Source organism: Lissotriton vulgaris, chromosome 10 (assembly GCF_964263255.1).
Source record: "Lissotriton vulgaris chromosome 10, aLisVul1.2, whole genome shotgun sequence".
Classification (NCBI taxonomy): Eukaryota; Metazoa; Chordata; class Amphibia; order Caudata; family Salamandridae; genus Lissotriton; species Lissotriton vulgaris.
Window position 1 is genome coordinate 425,462,087 of NC_141698.1, and position 24,155 is coordinate 425,486,241.

Genomic DNA, 24,155 nt, shown 5'->3' on the forward strand with positions numbered 1-24,155 from the left:
ATTCCCTACTGCTCATCCTACCAAAAACCAGAAGGAAGAGAACTGCGGACTGCTCTTTCTCAGGAAATGCCCCCAAAATATGGAACGCCATCCCCCCGCACATCAGAACTCTACCGTCCTATGCAGAATTCAAGAGCCAACTTAAATCCTTGTGCCTGATCCGCTCCCTTGGTTATGGATAACCTGGAGCTGCAAACGTCTCAGAATCCATGCGGTATTGTTGAATCCAGTACTGAGAAGCCCTGCTGTCCGAACTTTTCTTCTTTCCAAATTGTCTATCGCCGATTACTTTTATTGGGTTTGTTTCATGTTGTTCTCTTTTTCATGCCCACTACTGTGAAGCGCTCTGATACCTTCGGGTCTTGTTAGCGCTATAGAAAACTTCTAAATAAATAAATAAATAAAAAATGAGCCATCAACAATCTGCCTCTTTTAAGTGCGGCTCCAAGCAGATAAGTTCATTTTTCTTCATTACCATTATTGATTTTTATCTGTATTTTGAAGTTCCCTAGTGTGTGGCTTAACCCCACCCCCCTTCCTACTGCCTCTATACCGATCTCCAATTTACGGAGATCTTCCTACACCCCCTTCCCTAGTCCCATCCTTGCGTGACTGATCAGATTAACCTGCCTTTTCTTTCAGCTTATGTACTATTTCTAATGTTTGAATATATTTAAAGATTTTTAGATGTTTAATCGAACCTTAATATTTTGACTTTTGTGTAAACGATTATTCTTCCTCATGCCATAATGAGTTTACATAATGTCTTCGTTTAACTCCTGTTTTTCACCTCTTTCCACCGATGCAGGCTGTGCACTCCAACGCAGCTCTGCATTGCTACCTTTTATTATTTCGGATTTCATCCGCAAGTTGTTATTGTTTTACAAACTTATTTATAAAAAAAAGGGGGGGGGGTTTAGCAGGAAATCCTCATTTAAATGGACTTTTCAACATTCTATAACAAAATTAATTATAATAAGAGAGGAATTATTCTCTTGACATTCCTTCATCTATAAACCTTATCACTATTATTAAGGGAAATCCTCCCTAATTATCTTTCATTAAAGGGCTTTACCACTTTTTACAAGTTAACATTTCCTATATACCATGTCTGACTCTGACTCAGACAAGGCTTCTGCCCCTACTCCTAACATAGACCACGAAGTCCTGCAAAAAATCCTTCATAAGGAATTGAGGTCCTGCATGTTTGAGACCTTAAGTCAGATCATGCCCTCTAAAAAGGTCACTCCCTGATGAGGACAAAATCTCAGAAATTCCAAACCTCTACTCTGACAAAATCACTGAATTAAGGGGTAAAAGACCTAAGAAAAGTAAAAACATTGATAAGAGCAATATAGGAGGTCCAAACACCTCATCAATTCAGGGAGGTCTTAGCACCTCAACTTCTAATGGAAGTCCTCGCACCTCAAACTCCCAAGGTGTCCCTAGCGGCACAATTTATCTGGGTGTCCTTAGCGGCACAACTTATCTGGGTGTCCTTAGCGGCACAAACATCTGGGTGTCCTTAGCGGCACAAACATCTGAGTGTCCCTAGCGGTACAAAATATCATAATGCTCTTTACATTATGGTAGATAACAAATCTAATGATATAGAATCCTCAGACACACCTGATGAGTATGTCCCTGATCTTGATGAAAAAGATCAAGAATTTTACAATCCATAAGAGAAACTCCTATCATCCTCTAAGGACATTATCCTTGACCCTTTAGGGATAGAAATGTTTTCCCCATTAAATCTGAAACACCCAAGAAGTTCTGAGTGGTTCCCTCAGGACCACGTCGCGAAATTCAAAAGGAAATGAGATCTTGTATTTTAGATACATTTAAGGAGGGTATGTCCTCTGAAAGATTCCTCCCCTTTCAAGACGAGCTCACCGAAGGGCCAACTTGTCTCAACCCCCCCAGTTATTAACCAGGGTAAAAAAGCAAAAAAATGTAATTATTATACTAAGAGCACATGGGAGGTCCTAGCACCTCAAATGAGTTGGGAGGTCGTAGCACCTCATTCATGAACGGAGGTCCCTGCACCTCAAATTTGAAAGGTGTCCCTAGAGGCACAATTTACTCCAGTGTCCTAAGCGGCACAAATTGCGATGGTGTCCCCCGCGGCACGTCTTACATGGGTGTTCCTAGCGGCAGAAAAGACCGGTGTACTCATTATATTACAGACTCTGATTCAGAAAATGAGAACGTCTTACCTGACCCTTCGGATGAATTTGTCCATGATTTGGACAGTGATGAGGACCTTGATTTTAACAAAGAGCGCAATGATGACTCGCCATCCTCATCTAAAGATGTCTTCTCGACGTACTGGGACCATTAGTCAGAATCTTAGATTCCACAGAAGACAGCCACATCAATGGCACCCCTCTCAACACCAATCTCATCAGGGGATGGAGCCAGAGAGCATTAATTAGGTCTTGCACTGCGAACCGATCGCGAACCAATCGTCGCTGCAAGACTCTATTGTTATCATTTCTGCTTACAAGGAGTCAAGGGAGCCAGGAGACAAGTGATGTGCATGCGCAACCTTGCGGAATCGGACCAGGTCGCTCGCGTGCGTTCACAATCTCCTGTCTCCCTTGGCTCCTTGTAAGCAGACATGCACGCACGCACGCACACATACACACATAGAGAACTCCCCCCCCGCCGCGCATGCGCACACACACACATGCATACATAAAGAAACCCCCTCCCTCCTCGTGGGTCTCGATATCTTCAGAATGCCCCCCGGAGCCCTCGCAGCTCATCAAAGGCCCCCACTCACCGGTACTCGTCTCCGGCTCTCCAGGCGGGGCTCTTTGCAGGCGGCGGCGGTCTCTTCCTTCAGTGCGGGCTCTCTCACCTCACGGGAGCCCCGCTAGCGCCGGCCGCCCTTCTCCTACTGCCCACACGTCCCAGTGCTGGGTAGGCTCCCGCCGGGGCTTCCGGTGTGTCTTGTCGTCCCGCCCCCGGCCTGCCTGACTTCCGCCCGGGATTGTGCACGCCACGCTAGCCCGAGGCGGGCTCAAATTGGGGGAGAAGCGGCGCAGAGCGATGGCTTTTCAAGGGGTTTTCGTATTATTATTAATATTTTGTTTAAGTGAGAACAGATGTGCCTTATCTGCGTTCCTCTTCATCCGATCTGACGTTTGAGCCGATCAGGGATGGGGGAGGGGTGTAATAGCACATAATTGATATCTCCCTCTTCCCTCTTCCCCCATCCCACTCCCTCCCCAAAACAGACATAATCGTTTCAGTGACACGGTGGGGACATGGTTCAGATGTCACTGCGTGCACACAGAGGGAGGAACACACAGGTAGCGGCTGCAGCTGTAGCCGAGGAGCCGAGTGCTCCTCACTGAAGGCCCGCAGCGGCACATGGAGGTGCTTGCACTCTTCCTCCGTGGCACACTCCCGAGGACAGGCCAGCTGTGTGAATAATACCTGCGTCAGCCACGTGCTCAGATGCATAATCAGAGCTGTGTGAATAATAACAGCTGTGAGCCCGTGTCTGAGGTGCATCATCAGAGCTGTGTGAATAATAACTGTGTCAGCCTCGTGCGTGAGGTGCATCATCAGAGCTGTGTGAATAACAGCTGTGAGCAACAGCATACTCTTGCACACGCTCTAACTGCTCACCAATTCAAAGTTTGCTAAAAAAAATTATGCGACGCATTGTCATACACAATGTCAATAACTCAAACTTTAATGCTGCAAGACCTATTGCATTGTAAATGCTTGTTCTACTGGGTAATGCCAATGCTAGCTTTAATGCAGAAAGACAAAGAGTCGTTTTGACTAAAATAAATCCAAAACTAACTGACAGGGCAGATAAAGAACCCTCGCAAAACCCAAAAGGTTTACTCTTTAAATCATTTATGATAGATTGGACTAACACACCTTTACAAACTTCTTTCCCAAGAGACATGCCTCTCTCTCCAGATCAACAAAAAATAATAGAGGAGATCTCCTCTATGCTTCAGAACGGAGACATAATAGAGGTCCCATTAGAAACTTTAAGATTTATAAGCACACTCTTTCTTGTAAAAAAGAAAGACAAAGGTTGGAGACCTGTCATAAACTTAAGAGAACTAAACAAATATTTGGTTTACAGACACTTCAAGATGGAGGGCATCCATTTCTTGAGGGTTTTACCTCAAGTAGGAGACTGGCTAGTCAAACTAGACCTAAAGGATACCTACTTCACCATTCCTATGGCCGAATCCCACCAACCCTTTCTTTAATTTGTCTAGGAAAAATCCACTTTACCAATTTCAGGCTCTCCCCTTCGGACTCTCCTCTGCCCCTTGGTGCTTTACCAAGGTCATGAGAGCTGTTGCCTCATCTCTAAGAATAAGGGGCATTAGTTTAATCATTCACTTTGTCAGAATCGGTCTGTATGGGCCGCTGTCCGCGCAATGCGTGGGGTTTGGATGCCTCGATTCCTTGAACCACAAATCCCAGAGGGCCAAGGGTGAAGCTGCGCGAGACGCTAGCCGCGCAGCCCAGGAAACATAAGCCAGACCTACAGCGAAAACGGAGCCGATAATTTGTGGTGAGCCGGAGAGAAGAGAGGTCGTGCATTCTTGGTGGAAACCGTGAGTAGGAGTTACGGTGTGTTTTCCGGCTGGAAACACACGGATTCGGAAACCAGTTGAACTTACGCTGTGTGTATTTCCGGGGGAGACGGACACGGCCGTGTTCGTCAGTTTCCCCCTTTTGCCTCCTTTGAAGTACTTGTGTTGGTTTTCCCGAGTGAAAGAGAATCGCGGCTGCGTTTTCTCGCATGGGGAAATCCTTTGGAAAAACATTATAAAATTCGGAGAGAACAATTCCGGAATAGATATTGAATGTTGTACATTGGGGAATATCAACAAAGCTCACAGTGAAGTGAGTGTTACATGACTGCTAATTACGGACAAGTGCAAGTTACTCTACCGATAATACAGCTTTATATTTTGATTGCGGGAAGAAGCATTTCCAAGGTGCAGTTAACCTTCAGCCTATCATTTGTTCTCTGTTTTCTTTCGACAACTTGTTTGTGTTTTATTTCACACTGCAGGAGAGGAACCAGGGGTGTGCCTAGTTATAACGGAAGAGTGGAACAAGGCAGAACATTGTCAGGAATTGGTAGGTGAGGTGTTATAAGAAGCCTATAGTGCATGGTGAAGCTGTTGTATATTTCATGTGCACCCCTTTGTTCCTTCCTTACCAGATTGTTACCACTGATAGGACCTTCCCTCCCTCTCCTGCATCCAAAGAATTTGAGTTTTCCTTTTCAGGTATGCTTGACTAATAGTGGGAAAAGAGTCCTATTCACCAATAAGGTGATTCTGTATCCTAGGGTAGATAGGGAGGGGTGTGAAGCTAAATCCCTTGTCTTTGTCATTTCAGATCTCCCTCCCCGCTGTCCCCTTCCTTTCCCGCGATTGCGGAACCCTCCTACTGATCTGTGATTTATGCCAGGTCACGGGTTGGTTGCATGAGAGCGGGTATAGGACTTTCAACACAGCCCCGAGGAGAAGTGTGTCGGAGCCTGACAGAATTATCGGCCCAAGGAAACGATCCTCCTCTTGGCTGTGTTGAAGGAAAATGGCCACTATGGACGACGTTCTGGCTGCCCTAGCATTAGTCCAAACGGAACTAGATGCCTCCAATAGAGAGGTCGCTGCTTCCAGAGCGGAAAACGCTCAGATAAAGGCCCGTTTGGATAGCATACAAGTAAATCCATTTAGTGCAGGGGCTAACACTTCTACTCCCCCATCCCTAGTAGTAGAAATGCCCACACAAATCCCGCTAGCTCCCCCGAGAGGTTTTATGGGGATAACAAAAAGGTACAGGTGTTCATGACGCAAGTACGCCTACATTTCATGTGTAAACCAAAGATGTTTACGACAAATCAAGCCCGAGTGGCCTTTTTGATCTCTTACCTGGGTGGGGAAGCAGCTCAGTGGGCGGTTCCCATAGTCAGGAGAGATGATCCCCTACTACACGATTGGGATGAATTCCGGTTGGAGTTCGAAAAGACCTTCGACCGCAGAGCTGAAACGTTTTCAGCAGACCGTGAGCTATTAGTTCTTAAACAAGGCACTTCCGATTTGGTCTCTTACCTGAACAACTTTCGTCGCCTGGTTGCTGAAACAGATTGGCCCGAGGTCAAACAGTCTGCTTTATTCTACCAAGGATTAAATGACGAAATGAAGGACGTGTTGGCACACATAGACCCTCAACCACGTACATGCTCTACGCTCATAGAACTCGCTCTTCGTTTAGACCACCGCATAAGGGAGCGCAAAGGTGAACTACGAAAGAAGGAGCCTGTGGTAATGGTACATGAGAGAGGAGGAGGGAACAGTGAAAAACCTACGTCTGCTCAAGAGGCTATGGAGATTGGGGCTGTTCGGGCTTCCTTGCCTTTAGCGAGAAAGAACACCGCAGAAAGAACGGACTTTGCTTATACTGCGGAAAAAAGGGGCATTACCTAAGGGAGTGTCCAATGAAACCAAAACCCGGAAGGTTCAGGACTGGTCAAGCCGCAGCTGGAACCTTGGAGGAGAAATCGGAAAACTCCAAAGCTTGAGAGTGAATGGAGGGGAACCCTCAAGCCGAAACACAATCCCTTCAATAATGGCCTGTTGCGAACAAGAAAAGAATCATGTCTTCCTGTCTATGTTACTGGTGATGGAAACTGGAGAACAAGGTGCCAAGGCTATGGTGGATTCCGGAGCCACTGGGTGTTTTATGGATTATTCAGAGGCAGAAAGGCTGGGTATACCGCTCATTGAAAAGAAACAACCTGAACCAGTATATGCGGTAGATGGTAGTGAACTGATTGCAGGACCCATAAGATACCACACGCCAGAATATCGGTGCATCAGTAATGAAATGCACCAAGAGACCATTTCATTTAACATCATCCAAGCACCGCAGTATGGCATCATTTTGGGGCTTCCTTGGCTTCAAAAACATGAACCCTACATCCATTGGACCTCGAGGACGATCGATTTCGTCTCGGAGTTTTGCAAGGAACAGTGTTTGGTTTCTACTGCGAGTCCTTCTCAGACCTTGGCAAGAGTTTACAACATCGCCACAGCGGCCGAGAAAGAAGTACAACTCCCGTCATGTTATGCCGAGTACGCAAAGGTTTTCAGTGAAGAGCAGGCGGAAGCACTCCCGCCCCACAGAACTTTCGATTGTCGCATCGACCTGGTTCCAGGAGCATTAATACCGAACGGCAGGCTCTACGCTCTTACTGTACCGGAAAATTAATATCTGAGAACATATCTGGACAAGTATTTGGCTTTAGGGTATATACGCCCCTCTCGGTCGCCTGCATCTTCGCCCTTATTTTTTATACCGAAAGCCAACGGGGACAAGAGGTGTTGCATAGATTATCGCGCCTTGAACACCATCACGGTAAAAAACCAATATCCTTTACCTCTAATTCCTGTCTTGTTAGAGCAGGTCAGAACGGCCACCATTTACATGAAGTTGGATTTGCGAGGAGCCTACCACCTGGTCCGCATAAGAAGGGGCGATGAATGGAAGACGGCCTTCAAGACGCGGTATGGGCTCTTCGAGTATCTAGTGATGCCCTTTGGACTGTGCAACGCCCACTGCCGCGTTTCAATTCTTTTTAAACGAGGTGTTGAGGGAGTTCCTAGACCTCTTTGTAGTCATATACATCGACGATATCCTGGTATACTCCACCAAGACGAGTGAACATCAATTTCATGTGAAACAGGTGTTGGGTGCCCTGATGAAACATCATCTCTATTGTAAGATCACAAAATGCAAATTTCATGTAACCACCGTCGAGTTTTTGGGAGTGATGCTTACACCTTCAGGCCAGGTCATGGCTGAAAGAAAAGTGCAGGCCATAAAAGAATGGCCTCGTCCATGCACAGTCAAAGACGTACAATGTCTATTGGGGTTTGCAAACTTTTACAGGAGGTTCATCTGTGGATTCTCTGCCCTGGTAACCCCCTTGACCCGTCTGACGAGGAAGAATGTTCCGTTTCATTGGAATGCCGAGGCACAACAAGCGTTTGATGGGTTGAAAGATGCATTCATCAGTGCTCCTGTACTAACACATACCAACCCCGCCTTACCATTTATTGTAGAAGCTGATGCGTCCGAAGTCGCCTTGGGGGCGGTTCTATCACAACGACAGGAAGACACAAGCATTTTGCATCCTATCGCCTTTATGTCCAGAAAACTCAACCCGGCGGAAATCAATTACACGATAGCCGAAAAGGAGTTATTGGCTATAAGAGACGCCTTTGTGGAGTGGAGGCATTGGCTATTAGGAGCTGTTCATCAAGTAACGGTTTATACTGACCATCGCATCCTGCAATTCATAAGAGCAGCCCATCACTTGATGCCTAGGCAATTACGCTGGATGCTATTCTTTGAGGAATAACAATTCATAGTCACCTACAGACCCGGAGCGATGAACAAAAAAGCAGACGCACTGACCCGGCAGGAACATCCGGTGTTACATACTCAAACCCCGAATAGATCAATCATAGATCCATCTAAAGTGGTGTGTGTGACTCAAACCAGCGATTTTGTGCAATCCTTGCGTTCCGGGATAAAATCATGTGTTTGGAGGACCTGGCTTCGGCATCATCCAGAATGGCAGTTGAGACAAGGGGTGGCCATGAAAGGGAAACAAGCGCTAGTGCCCACTAAAGCCTTACAACGTATCGTGTTTCAATGGTGCCATGAAATGCCTAGCGCAGGACATATGGGATATGTAAAAACACTGGAAAAGGCATTGAGACAGTTTTGGTGGCCCTCCATTCGTCTGGATTTGAAACGATGGGGAAACCAGTGCATGCAATGTGCCAGAATGAAAGCAGATCAACAACAACCTCAAGGTCTTCTGCTACCCTTACCAACCCCCGAAATGCCTTGGGAAAGCATTTCTGTGGACTTCATAGTGGGTTTGCCAAAAGACCAAGGGAAAACGGCCATCATCGTAGTAGTGGACTTCCTTACAAAGATGGGCCATTTTATCGCTTGTGACAAAGTGCCTACTGCGGGTCATTTAGCTCATCTCCTGTTGACACAAATAGTTAGATTGCTTGGTCTTCCGAAAGTGATAGTGTCGGACAGGGGGGCCCAATTCACTGCAGGGTTCTGGAAAGTGTGGTGTGCTGAGTTGCAGATTTCATCTTCTTTATCAACCAGTTTCCATCCGCAGTCGGATGGCCAAACCGAGAGACTGAATCAGTCATTAAAACAGTACCTCCGCTGCTATGTTCAGGCAGACACAGATTCCTGGGTGGATTGGTTGTGGGTGGCGGAGCTGGCCTACAACAGCACACAACACTCTTCGACAGGTCATTCTCCTTTCTTTAGCAATTATGGTCACCACCCTAGGGTTAATCCTTTAATCCTCCCCAGAACCACTGTTCGATATCCAGATGTCAAGGCACGATTGTTGCGCATTCGCAGGATTCTCCTGGCGACGCGCAAGAATCTTGTTCAGGCCAAGGGGAGATACAAGGCTCAGGCTGATAAACATCGTAGACCGAGTCCTGTATATAAAAAAGGGGATTTGGTGTGGTTATCCACTAAACACATCAAATTCCGGAGGTATAGTGTGTTCAACCGTAAATACATTGGGCCTTATCGGGTGGTGAGAATGGTTAATCCAGTGGCGGTGAAGTTACGGTTGCCTGCTCATTTACACATTCACCCTGTGTTTCACGTGTCCCTTCTGAAGCCTTCACGAAGCCCTGTCCATCGTCCTCCAGTACCAGTGTGGGTGCAGAATGAGTCTGAATACGAGGTGTTGCGAGTGTTGGACTCCAGATGGGTGAGGGGGAGACTACAGTACCTGCTATCTTGGAAAGGTTATGGGCCTGAGGGGAATTCATGGGAACCTGCGGGGTCTGTGCATGCTCCTCGGTTGGTGTCTCGATTTCACAGCCGACATCCGGATAAACCGGCTCCTGGCCAGCGCCCCTTGTAAGGGGGGATGTACTGTCAGAATCGGTCTGTATGGGCCGCTGTCCGCGCAATGCATGGGGTTTGGATTCCTCGATTCCTTGAACCACAAATCCCAGAGGGCCAAGGGTGAAGCTGCGCGAGACGTTAGCCGCGCAGCCCAGGAAACATAAGCCAGACCTACAGCGAAAACGGAGCCGATAATTTGTGGTGAGCCGGAGAGAAGAGAGGTCGTGCATTCTTGGTGGAAACCGTGAGTAGGAGTTACGGTGTGTTTTCCGGCTGGAAACACACGGATTTGGAAACCAGTTGAACTTACGCTGTGTGTATTTCCGGGGGAGACGGACACGGCCGTGTTTGTCAGTTTCCCCCTTTTGCCTCCTTTGAAGTACTTGTGTTGGTTTTCCCGAGTGAAAGAGAATCGCGGCTGCGTTTTCTCGCATGGGGAAATCCTTTGGAAAAACATTATAAAATTCGGAGAGAACAATTCCGGAATAGATATTGAATGTTGTACATTGGGGAATATCAACAAAGCTCACAGTGAAGTGAGTGTTACATGACTGCTAATTACGGACAAGTGCAAGTTACGCTACCGATAATACAGCTTTATATTTTGATTGCGGGAAGAAGCATTTCCAAGGTGCAGTTAACCTTCAGCCTATCATTTGTTCTCTGTTTTCTTTCGACAACTTGTTTGTGTTTTATTTCACACTGCAGGAGAGGAACCAGGGGGGTACCTAGTTATAACGGAAGAGTGGAACAAGGCAGAACATTGTCAGGAATTGGTAGGTGAGGTGTTATGAGAAGCCTATAGTGCATTATTATTATTATTAAGGGGCATTTATAGAGCGCCTGGTTACGCAGAATGCGTGTCCCCGCGCTGAACTGAAGCACTCTGAAGGAGTGAAGCTGTTGTATATTTCATGTGCACCCCTTTGTTCCTTCCTTACCAGATTGTTACCACTGATAGGGCCTTCCCTCCCTCTCCTGCATCTAAAGAATTTGAGTTTTCCTTTTCAGGTATGCTTGACTAATAGTGTGAAAAGAGTCCTATTCACCAATAAGGTGATTCTGTATCCTAGGGTAGATAGGGAGGGGTGTGAAGCTAAATCCCTTGTCTTTGTTATTTCAGATCTCCCTCCCCGCTGTCCCCTTCCTTTCCCGCGATTGCGGAACCCTCCTACTGGTCTGTGATTTATGCCAGGTCACGGGTTGGTTGCGTGAGAGCGGGTATAGGACTTTCAACACAGCCCCGAGGAGAAGTGTGTCGGAGCCTGACACACTTAGACGACATTCTTATAATGTCTCAAGAGCCTTCACAACTAGCCAAAGTCCTGAAGACTGTGATGGATCTCCTAGAAAGTTTAGGATTCATCATAAACAAAGATACATCAATGTTGTCCCCTTCCAGATCTCTGGAGTTCCACAGTAGACACATTGGAATGTCTCCTTTTACTACCATCAAAAAAGATTAATAATAATCAGGAAGGAAATAAGACATGTCCTGAAACAGCAAGACTTATCTCTGAAAGAGCTACCCAGGATTCTGGGCATCCTCTCCTCCATCCAAGCCATCTTTCCCAGTCCCCTCAACTATTGGGCCCTCCAAAGGGTAAAGGCGGGAGCCCTAAGAACTGGCCTCTTGTACGGAGATCGGTTCTGTCTGGATCAAGAAGCCAAATCGGAACTAGCCTGGTGGCTCGAGAACATAGACGCTTGGAATTGAAAAGCAATCTTTGGTTCAAGACCAGAGTTTGTTTTACAATCAGATGCGATCCTTCATGGCTGGGGAGCTTGCTGTCTCAATCAGAACACTGGTGGTATCTGGTCACAAGAGGAATCCACTCACCACATAAATTATTTAGAACTAACAGCTGGGCTTTACGCCCTCATGAACACACCTAATCTGTGGAACGCTCGAATCTAGCAAAGAAACTTTGGATGTTCTGTCTGGAACATAAGATTGCTCTTCTGTCTGGAACATAAGATCTCTCTCAAAGCGGAATACTCTGCAGACTGGAACTCAAGATTCCTATTAGATCACAGCAATTGGAAACGGAATGCTTCCGTGTTCACTACCCTAAACAAGATTTAGGGCCCTTTAGAGATAGACTTATTTGCGAGAGGCTAACCTTTCAACTGGAGAACAACTTCAGCTGGATGCCCCACCCGCGTGCTCTAGCAGTCAACGCCTTACTACAAACTTGGAAGGGAGCCAAGGTGTACGCATTCCTTCCCTTTGCCATGATTCAGAGAGTTCTTCGGATATTGAGACAGGATCAATGCTTCCTTGTCCTAATAACTCCCATTTGGCCATCCCGAGCATGGTTCCCCACCACTCTAGAACTAGCCTGCAAAACCCCTTTCTTAATTCCTACCCTAGATAATCTTCTTGCAGACATAGACAGAGGAGTTCACCCTTTAATTCAGAACAGGAGTTTAACCCTTCTTACCTTGGGAGTGTCAGGAGATCCAATGAAATCTCAGGACTTTCAGCGACGGCTGCAACTCTCCTCAGAGAGTCTTGGGCCCCAGGCACTCACTACAGCTATAATAACATATGGAGAATCTGGGTACGTTGGTGCCTGGAAAGGAACCTGAATTCATTGAAAGCACCTATTGTTGACATAGTTAACTTCCTTGTTAAACAATTTTATAAAGGCCTCAGCTATTGAACTATCAATTGCTATAGATAGGCTATTTCTGCAGGTCATGTCCTTGTCAATGGTAAAATGGTAGGTAAAAATGTAATTGTTTGTTTGTAGAGTGATAAAAAGCATTCGTTTAAGAAGACCTCCTAAACCTAAATATAAAAGTCTTTGGGATATCAAACTAATCCTTGATCTTTTCAATAACTGGCCTGTTAATACTCTCCTCAATAAAAATAAAAAATACAACTTTTCCATTAAGCTGGCTACTCTCCTATGCCTAATCTCATGCAGAAGGGTCTCTGATGTCAAAGAACTGGAGATTACGAATAGATCTTTTAACATGTTAGGAGTCAAATTTGAGATTTATTGAAGAACAAAGACTATGTCTGATTCAATTTTTACCCAAGTTTTGATTTAAGTCCAAAACTTTGCGTTGTGGACTGCATGAGAGAGTGTGTTCACAGAATGTCTGCTCTTCGCCTTCAGGATGTTAACCAATTACTTATATCCTTTGTTAAACCCCACAAAGGCATAACCTCGACCTCTATTGCTAGATGGGTTAAGACATTTCAAGCTCACTCCCTTAGAGGGGTGCTATGGCCAGTAAATCTCTCTGGTCTAGAGGTAAGTTGGAACGACATTCTCAAAACTGCTGACTGGTCAAATGCTAGCACCTTTGCACGTCATTATTGCAAGCCTATTGAACATATGTCTGATGTTGTTTTACAAAGCTACTAACATGCATAATGTAGCCTCTGTTCTTGTAATGAAATTTCGATTCTCATATTAATATGACTAGAGAATCTGGATTTCATTAAAGACACGGAGGCTGACATTATCCCTCCCATCCCACCCCTTTGTGGTCTTACAATGATTTAATGCTGTTTTTTTTACAGTTTATTACTGTACTTTTTATTAACAGTACTTGTTTCATCTCTTTTTCCTTTTAGCTTGATAAGCTTGACTTTTTTTACATACAAGAGATATTTACTTCTTTCTCTTTTCAGGTATCTCTCCTTAACTGTGTGTCATCTGGCCTTTGGTTTTAGCTTCGTTCTTCCTTCTCCTTCATCCTGCTCATCAGAAGATCGTTTTTATTTTTCAAGTTTCATGAACTTATTTTCCTCCACATTTAAAAGAGGCAGATTGTTGATGGCTCGTGCCTTTCATGTGTTGCTATTGTCTTATTCTGGAACCTTTTAATATTGTGATGTAAGCGGGTGCTTGGACTGCATTAAAGGAATAATGCATAATGTCAGCCTCCGTGTCTTTAATGAAATCCAGATTCTCTAGTCATGTTATTATGAGAATCGCAATTTCATTTCAGCTTGTGTGTACAAGGGTGATTTGTAAGCTATTGCTACCGTTTCTCCCTCATTAGAGGTCAGGTATGTAATTCCGCATCTTCCTGGGATGACTCGGATTACACGGTTGCGTTCGTTTGCGCGTGTTTGCAGTTTTGTTTTAGTTAACATGTCTGTTTGTAATGATCGTAAAATTTCTGTGTGTTTCTGAGTCCAATTAACTAGTTTGAAATTAGGTTTTATTAATTCGTAGAGTGGTTTAACCCTCTCTGCATAATTTAGAATGTAAGTTCTTCCGAAGTTCAGGAAACCTAGAATTGATTGTAAGTTTTTCAGCATTTTTGGAGCTTGGAGTACTGCACACTTCTCTAAGAAGTTGTCAGCTAGGCTTTTGCCTTCACTTGATAATTCATATCCTAAAAATAGGACAGTCTGGTGGGCAATTCGTGACTTTTTTAAAGTTAAATTTGTACCCTTCAGATGCGAACCCAAGTATGATGGTGTTTACTCTTTTCAAGTGTGTCTCCAGGTCATTGTCTGTAAGATAGATGCCATCGACATAAGATAATGCCTCATCATCATATATTTGTAGTAACTCTGTTACCCTGACTGAAAATAATCCTGGGCTATTCTTGAATCCCTGTGAGAGATGACAAAATTGCTTTTGGGCCCTCATGCTGGAGAAAGCGGTCAAATACCTGCTTTCTGGTGCAATGTTTTGACAGAAAAAAACATTTGAAATATCTAATGTTGTTTTATATTTTTTGCGCACAATATTATTCATTGGTGCTGCACTGTGTGAGTTTTGTACTGCAAATGTTTTGCAACAAGAGTTTAGGTGTCTGTAGTCCAAAACTAGACGATATGAATCGTCTGGCTTGGAGACAGGAAACAAAGGATTGTTCATTTGTGAGGTGCATGTTTCAATCACCCCCTGGTACTCAAGTTGATCTAAGATCTCCCTGACTTGTTTTTTAGCTTCTTGCTTAACAGGATACTGCCTTTGTGCAGTAGGTTGATTTTTTAACTGGATTTTATGGTGAGGAGGATCCTCATCCCATCCTTCATGATTTTTTATATAATGCAGGGGCTTGGGCCACTGTCCATTTTCTTGCATATGTGTATTTTTTATGAATTGGAATGTGATTTGAGAAGGCAGGCATAATCATTTCTTCGCCATGTGGGCACTCCCTAACAAACTCTGGTGGCCAGTCTTTCTCTGCTAGAAGGATATCATAGCCTTTAGACAGGTTCTCCCAGAAGAGACCTTTTATTTTCCTAGTTTTGTCCCCCTCTATACGTAATGTTATTTCATATAGTTTATGGGGTACGCTAACTCTGGTGTCTGCAGTTTCCACTTGAATGTATTCATTCGTGTCCACTGTCTCCAGAAGATTCATCAGGATCTTGCGAGCTATGGTCCCTTCTGCTGCGCTGTCTAGCATTGTTTGGGCCCACTCTCCGTTCTTGAGCTGTGTCCTCAGGATCCTCAGCATGTTTTACTTTAATACTGGCTACCTTCTTTTTGGGAAATTGTAATTTTTTACTTTGATGAGCAGGTTCTTTGTCTTTGGACTTGACGCGCTCTTCTTTATGTTATTACCATCCTCTTCTTTCCGATTTCTGTGAGGAAGTCTGAAAAGATCGAGAGGGACGTGTATCAATATCTTGATATCTGTCAGGTTTTCTCAAATTATCCCTATTTCTAAGGTTATATCTTTTTTCAGAGGGCTCCCGTTGTGGAGACTTGCCCCCCCTTTCTGGAGATCTATCTCTTCGTTGGGGAGACCTTCCTCTGGTCTGAAAATGTTTTTCTCTGGGAGTGGTTTGCTTATTACCCTCCCACTTCTTCTTTTGGGAATTGAGATTATTTTTAACGAAAGTCTTTTCAGGATTTTCAGTTAGTTGTGGTTTTAGTGGTTTCCCACCCAAACTATCTCTACCTAATTCTTCATAGGATTTTTCAATTATTCTGGCAAGTTCAAAAGGTTGGTCTGCTATATCTGTTTCTTTTAATTTCTGGCGGTAGGTTGTACCGTCAATTGAACTAATTGTCTATATGCATTTGTTAATTCTTTTATTTAAACTAAAAGTTCTCCGCTTGACATTTTTTCAATGTCAGGATGTGGTGTATAGCTGGCTAGAACCGGTCATGTGGCTCCTGGTCTACCTAGTGGACCGAGCCTGGTAATGTGATTTTGATGTTTTAGGACACCATTGAACCAGAGCTCATGCTCTTGGTAAGTTAGTGGAATTTCAACTTCCTCGAAAGGAGTGTATTCCTCTGGAGGTTCCCCTGCTTTGTAGTAGTGGAACTCGTGTGTTACAGCATTTGCTCCTGGAAAAGTTATCCATGAATAGAATACCTCTGTCTGCCGATATTCATGTGCCTCGACAACAAATATGACTGTACCACCTCATGGTGATACTCCATTTTCTATAAGTTTTATAGTTAAGGTTTTCCTTACATTTACCGGGATGTTTTTCGCATCCAGGTCATTTTCATTAAACCCTGTAACGTCAAAACCCGGTTGATTTGCATCTACTGCAGCTCCACCGGTTTCGTTGCTGTCGCCGTTGGTTGACATTGTTTATTGAAAGTTTGCAGAGCAAGTTTCAAGGAAACAAAGATTAGGTGCACAATATTTTGGAACACTGTATCCTTCAACGTTGACTAAACCAAAAACTAATACATAGGAATCTCTTCCTACTAAGTTTTGGCAGATATTAACCTTTTTACCCACTCCAGACGTCTATCGGAGTTTTTACGGAAAAAGGGGTCTGTGTGAAAAGCACGACTGAGTTACTCTAGTATCTAGCATTATATTATCGCCTTACCAAACGTTGGGCGCCATGTCCATGTAGTGTAGTTCCTATATTCCCAATAGGCTCTGCGCATTGGAATAACATAAACGATAGTTTAGACGTAGGACTGAGGTCTACTAGGTCCCTATTGAATATGATAGACTCAATTGTGTGTGCCAGCTAGCTCAGAGGTCACTGGAAACTTTCTCGAGTAAACAAGAAGGTGTTTAGCTTTCCTGAATAGACAAGAAGGGATTCGCTTATGACAACCGCGTAAACATGACAACTTTGCTCCCACAGAATAAGGAGTATATCTCCAGAGACGCGGAAACAATAGATAGCTATTTTACTCAGTCAATCGTGCATGCTTCGTTTCACCAGAAATGCAGAGAAATAGAGAGACGGGCGTTTTCAATAAAAGGGTTATTTATTGAGCAGTCTTCTTTCTCATGCAAGAGAAATGAATTGCCACAAGTGCAATACTTGTCATAAAGTAAAGTGCGTACAGTAAAAGGAGTATTATGAAATAATACTGTAAAAGCATTTATATGGTTTCTAAGCCATAAGATACTAAAATGGATAAAATACATACAATGATAAAATAATGACTAAAAGTCCTCAACTGGTGTTTCTAAGATACGCCTACCCCGGTGTACCTAACCTAAACCTAGTACGTGGGAAGGAGTAGATGAGTTACACTTTTTGCCAAGAATCTGAATCAAGAATTCTCTATGGGTCTAATCAGCTCCGTACCTTGGGTATAGAATGAAGGAGGTCTTGTATCTGTCTCTCAGTACTAGATCTCCCAGCAACCCGCGAGGGTGTCAGGGAAACACTGGAGCTGGATTTCTCGGCAGGAGAAAAGACAACGTCTCTCTCAGTGCGTCAGCAGGGAGGGTCGGCTTCCTTCGGCACTCGCATCAGCAGGGCGTCGGGCAAGTAGATAGCCGATCTGCTCCAAACCACCGTGTGTTGCTTAAGGCAGATGTTGGTATATTTATACCTGGAAGGTGCTGAGTTTGACGTAAGGTTGGACATAAGATGTCACTAAGAACTGGCAGTTCTTTCAGGACTCCAGGAGTTCTAGGACAAATCAAAACAGAAGCAGGGGGAATTCCCAGGCTGCTGGAGGCTTGGTATGTTTAAGAACGCGTTGTGCTTTCTGGGAGTCTATGGGAGTAGCCTTGCTGTATTTGGACTGCATTGGCTATGACTTAATATGGATATGATTCTTATGCCTTTATAAGGATATGATTTGTTATAACCACATAAGGGCATACATCGGGAATGTCTTAATTAGGGTCCTAGATACATTCACAACAATACAATATATAAGATATACTTACTTAATAATAATATTTATTAATTATTTTAATTAATTAAAAATTAACAACTACTATAAATTACAAATACATGTACACTCATAAAATATTAACATAAATAAAAATAAATAATTAGATTTAATAAATAAAACAATTAAATATACTTTCAATATTTTAAAAGTTAATTAAATACATTATCTAAAATAATACAAAAAATATTAAATACATAAATAAATAAAAATTATATTTAAAGTCCCAAAAAAACTACATTAATAAAAACATTGGATAACGTAGAATGTAAAAATACTATTCCCACTCCAGAAATTTAAACAGTAGGGAAAGCGTTAAATAGCATAGGGGTAAAAATTACTATTCCCAGTCCAGAGAGTGCAACAGTAGGGAAAGCGTTGGATAGCGTAAGGGTAAACATTACTATTCCAACTCCAGAGGGTGCAAGAGTAAGAAAGCGTTGGATAGCGTAAGGGTAAAAATTACTATTTCAACTCCAGAGGGTGCAACAGTAGGGAAAGCGTTGGACAGCGTAGGGATACAAATTACTATTCCAAATCTAGAGGGTATAACAGTAGGGAAAGCGTTGGATAGCGTAGGGATAAAAATTACTATTCCAACTCCAGAGGGTGTAACAGTAGAGAAAGCATTGGATAGCGTATGGGTAAAAATTAGTATTCCAACTCCAGATGGTGCAACAGTAGGGAAAGCGTTGGATAGCGTAGGGGTAAAAATTACTATTCCAACTCCAGAGGGCGCAACAGTAGAGAAAGCTTTGATAGCGTAGAATTTAAATTTAACATACTTATAAATAATTTTTATATTCAAAATAATGTATAATTACATTTTTAAATAAATCTACATCAATAACAAACAATTAATAATTATTAAAAGCAATTACATTTGAATAATTAATTAACAATACATTAACAATAAATACCAATAATTATTAAATATTAAATATTACTCACCAAATAATAAATATTAAAGAAGAAAATATTTTTCATAACAAAAAAATATTATTTAAAATTAATTCACAATTAAAAATTATTAAACAATATACAAAATAATACTTTTTATAAAACATTGTTTACCAATTAATTACAAATATTTTCCAATTAATAAGAAATAATTACCAATTAAAAATATTAATTGCCATTTAACACAATGATTTACCTATTAAACAATAAATTACCAATTAAAAAAATTATTTCCCAATTACAAACATGATTTACCAATTAAAAAAATTAGTTAACAATTAAAAACATGAATTATCATTCAAATAAATAAATTATCAATTAAAATATTTAATTGCCAATTAATAATTAATTGAAAATACATTAATTTTCCATAACAAAAAAAGTATAAATCATTAATTAATTACAATTAAATTACTTCCCACCCAATTCCCCTATAAACCCACAACCCGCTACAGAAATAGAAACAAAAATGTATTAGAATTAATTTATAATTCCTAAAAATTCATAATTAATTTAGTACCTTTAAATTACTTCCCACCCTATTCCTCTGTAAACCCACAACCCGCTCCGGTACTAAAACATAAAATTTACATAAAAATAACATTAATTACCAATTAAATAAATAATTAATCAATTAAAATAATTAATTGCCAATTAATAATTAATTAAAAATAAAATCTTTATCCATAAAAGAAAACATTAATTAATTACAATTAAATTACTTCCCACCCAATTCCCCTATAAACCCACAACTCGCTACAGAAATAAAAACATAAATTATTTAAAATTAATTTATAATTCCTAAAAATTAATAATGAATGTAGTATATTTAAATTACTTCCCACCCTATTCCCCTATAAACCCACAACCCGCTCCGGTACTAAAACATAACATTTACTTAAAAAGAACATTATTAATATATAAAAATAATACACATAAAATTTCAAATAATTTAAATACTTAACGAAAACATATTACACATACATTATTAAACACATAAAAATATTACAAATATCGATATTAGTAACATCGAAATTAGTTACATCGATATATATGCTATCGATATTACTAACTTCGATATTACTTACATCAATATAAATAAATTCGATATTACTTACCTTAGGGTCGATATTCCGTCCAACGATATTCTTGACATCGAAATTCTGTACCTTCGATATTTCCAACACAATATTTTTGTAAGCCGAGATTTCAAACTCGATATTTTGACTGTGCACCTTATGAGACCACATGCTATCCCTCTTGGGGCCCACCCACACCTGGGGTAGTCACCATACTGGGTATACACAAAGACAGCAAGACATACCCCATGACCAGTGTCTCCATATAACATCAACTGACCCAACTCTCTGTGAATTAGAAGGTGGGCCTCATTACTAACTTACCAGAACCAGTAGTCCTAGGAACCGATTACCCCCTTATCCATAACCTGCTCTGTGATACATGGAAAGAAGGTACCAAATGGAGGGAAGAAGCACCTTTCTCCCAAGTCCCGGATCCTGGCTCGATCAGGGGAAAGGAACTTAAGAGTAGAAAACAAAGAAAAAGGGAGAAAAAAGAGTTGGACTTCAGTTCTCCTAACACACACAAGAAATGGCCTATGGGATCATGACAAAAATTTTCGTTCTGCACAGCGAGAGGACCGTACTCTTCAAGAAGCATGGAGACAAGCAACTGAACAAGAGGATCCTCTCCAAGTAGGTCCCCAATTCTTTACGCAAAAAGGGTCATTGTATCGGAAAGGAGAAAGAAATATGCTCATTCAGTTACCGGTACCCCTTCCTTTCAGGGACAAGGTCCTATATCTAGCCCACAACCACCTATTGCGAGGTCATTTTGGAGGCGAAAAAACAGAGAAAGCCATATTGGAGAGATTTTATTGGCCAGGAATCTACCAACAAGTCTGGAGGTACTGCAAAGAGTGTTCAGTCTGTCAGAAAATTAGTCGTTACATCCCCCCCCCCCGAGTTCATATAAAACCCCTGCCTGTGATTGACAAACCTTTCACCAGGGTAGGGATGGATATCCTCGCCCCCCTCACGTAACGAATATCGCTACGTACTGGTCTTGGTAGACTATGACACCTGGTTCCCCAAGGCCGTAGCCCTTAGACAACCCAACACCACGCAAGTAGCTAAGGCTATGATCAACATCTTCTCCCACATAGGGTTTCCAAATGAAATTATTATCGGCCAGGGAACGACCTTTACATCTAAATTAATGGGACAAGTGTGCCAGCAGATACATATCAAACAGATCCGCACCGCCGCCTACCACCCCCAAACCGACGGGCTGGTGGAGTGATACAATGCCACCCTAAAAGTCACCTGAAAAAAACTGCTAAACCTGGAGACCCGAAAGTGGGAAGATATGCTTCCCTTGACTTTATTTGCCATCAGATGTGGGCAACGGAAAAGCCTCGGATATTCTCCCTTTGAGTTGCTATACAGGAGCCAGCCTCGTACCCTTATGGACATGGCACAAAGAAGAGTGGGAAGAAGAAAAAAATACTGCAAAACCCCTCTTAGACTATATAGCCGGGTTTAAATTCCAGCTTAACCAAGTACGAGCTATCGTAAGGACCAATTTGGAGCAGGCCCAAACCAGTCAGAAGGTTCAGTATGACAAAATTCCCAAAAGAGAGAACCTTAACAGTAGGAGACATGGTTTTGTTACTAAAGCCCACCTCAGAACATAAATTATTAAGTCAGTGGCAAGGGCCCTTTAAGATCTTAGAGAAAGTGACCCCCGTCACATATAAGCTAGAGATGGCCCAACTGTAAACCATACACAGATATACCACATCAACCTCCTAAAAAATGGGAGGGTCCACTTCCTGTTTTGGTTGGGACTACCTCTTGGTCGTTGTCAAAACAGAGCATAGACAAGGATTTATGTGACATATTAAAACAAGACCTTAGGGGCGCTCTACTCCCTGTCCGAGAGGTGTTCTCCCTAATAGAACTTCCCTTATTGAGCATGAAATACACACCCCACCAGGGAAGAAGGTCTGAAGGTCCGATTGCACCCATATTGTATTCCAGAAGCCAGACGAGAGGTGATTGACAGCAAAATCTATAAATACAAATCAGAATAACTGTGGGTCGAAAGATGTGTCAAAAACAAAAGTGTCTAGATGAGTCAGTGTGTGCTGAAAGTTGTTAGAAAAGCACACAACCAGACATCGCACTGTATGGGATGGAAATCCATCAGTTACTCATCCTTTACCGCCCTTTCATCCTTTGAACCACTTCCCAAAGTGGAGAGTCCAAGTTGTTGCCACTTTGTCAGGGAAAGGCTAGTGTTGTGCAATTAGGCGCTACAGGAAGTGCTGTATAGTAACTGAGGAGCAGTGCAAAAAAGAGTTGTGAAAACCAAAAGAGGAAAGAATGTGCTCTAAGATAAAATTGAATAATGAACGCAAAAAGACTTTATTCTGGTGCCGTTCATTTTCAAACTTAAAAACAATTCAGTGCAAAATTGCCAGTGATTAACCCTAATAGTCACTGGCCCAAAGTGATGATCGACATGTTTCTGCGGTAGTTTAAAGATCACTAAGTATCTCCCGCTTCTTCAGGACCTATAACATTTGCTACTGCTCAGAGGTGCGATATAAAAAGGATTTCTGATACAGATATCACCTGTTCAAACCTGGTAGTCCTCTTAATTGTGCAGGGGATGTCCCAGGAAAGACGTCATCAAGACATAGACAACATAGAAAAAAGACACATACAAAGATAAAAACGACATTACCAGAATTAGTGTAAGTCATCTCATATGGAAAACCTATATGACCACATTGTAGTCGCTAGGTGACTCAAGTCCCCTCGCTCACCTATAGGGTAAGAGGAACGTGCCACTCCTCACCTGGCCACAGCTCAGGAAGACAGTGCACCGCTCTATAATGTAGAGAAAGTGATATGTGAAAGTCAATTAAAAACAACGCGAGTGCCAGTTATTACAGCGCTCCCTAATGTCTAGAAGAGATACCGTTGTCCATATTAAATCTCCCTTATTCCTTATGTTTCTTCAGAAGTCTCTTATACATCTGCTCATATTCCTACAAGGTAAATGTACTACAATTACTGCTCAGAGAAGTCTTCAAACTGAGTATTCAACGATCTTTTTATCAAAGCCTGTTCGTATACTGCAAATACAGAGACTGCCCAGGTACTGCATAGACAGGGACTGCCCAGTGCGATTATGATCTTCGTATGTCTGATCCCAGACTGAGCGTGTGGCCATTCGTATTATTCATGCTCTATCTTTTTGGTTACTATTATCCATATCATACTAGTATGTCACATTAGAGTGAAAAGCGCTTTATTACGCTCTTGTTGCGAGTGAAAAGCGCTCTTGTTACGCTCTTAATACGCCATTCAAAACATGGTATATGCGGTTATAAATATGGCACAAATTCCACTGCATGCGTTTCAGCCGACAAACATTCGGTACATACACACAAAAACGTAGGGATAGTCTGGGCTTACCTGCCCGTCGGTACACTCAGCTTCCGTCTGGGCTGTTTGGGGAGGTGCCGGGGCTAGGTACGTTACCGTCATAAGTATGTTTCTGGTGGTAGCGCGATTGGTTAGCAGTGACGTCACCCATGCGCGACAAAGTATGCCGGGAGATGTAGTACGAATCACTTTCGTGTACCGGTGTTATTTCTGCTCGTTTTGCCAAAAACTAAAACTGGGCCACGAACAATACAGAATAAACAGATCGGTTACTATTACCTACTCTCAGAACAACCAAACAAATTGCCCAAACATTGAATGTGGATATATTATACGTGCCCTCGAATGCTCCCGAACGAAAGCGCGCTTAGTGCGTCCCACGTGACAAGTCTGCGTGGTCATTTACCACTCCCTCATTATGTTATGTGTGTTAGTGTTCTTAAAACGACATTCGAACTTAGGGTACAAACACACCTTGAAGCGGAACGTATTGTGTGCCAGTATTATGTACACTCGATATATGGAAATTCCCTCGGGACTTATTGTGTGCCAGTATTTTATACACTGGTTTATATGGAAAATACCTAGAGCATAGATGTCGGCCCTAGATCTGCTAAACGTGCCCCAATGTGTTCAGATGGTCCTA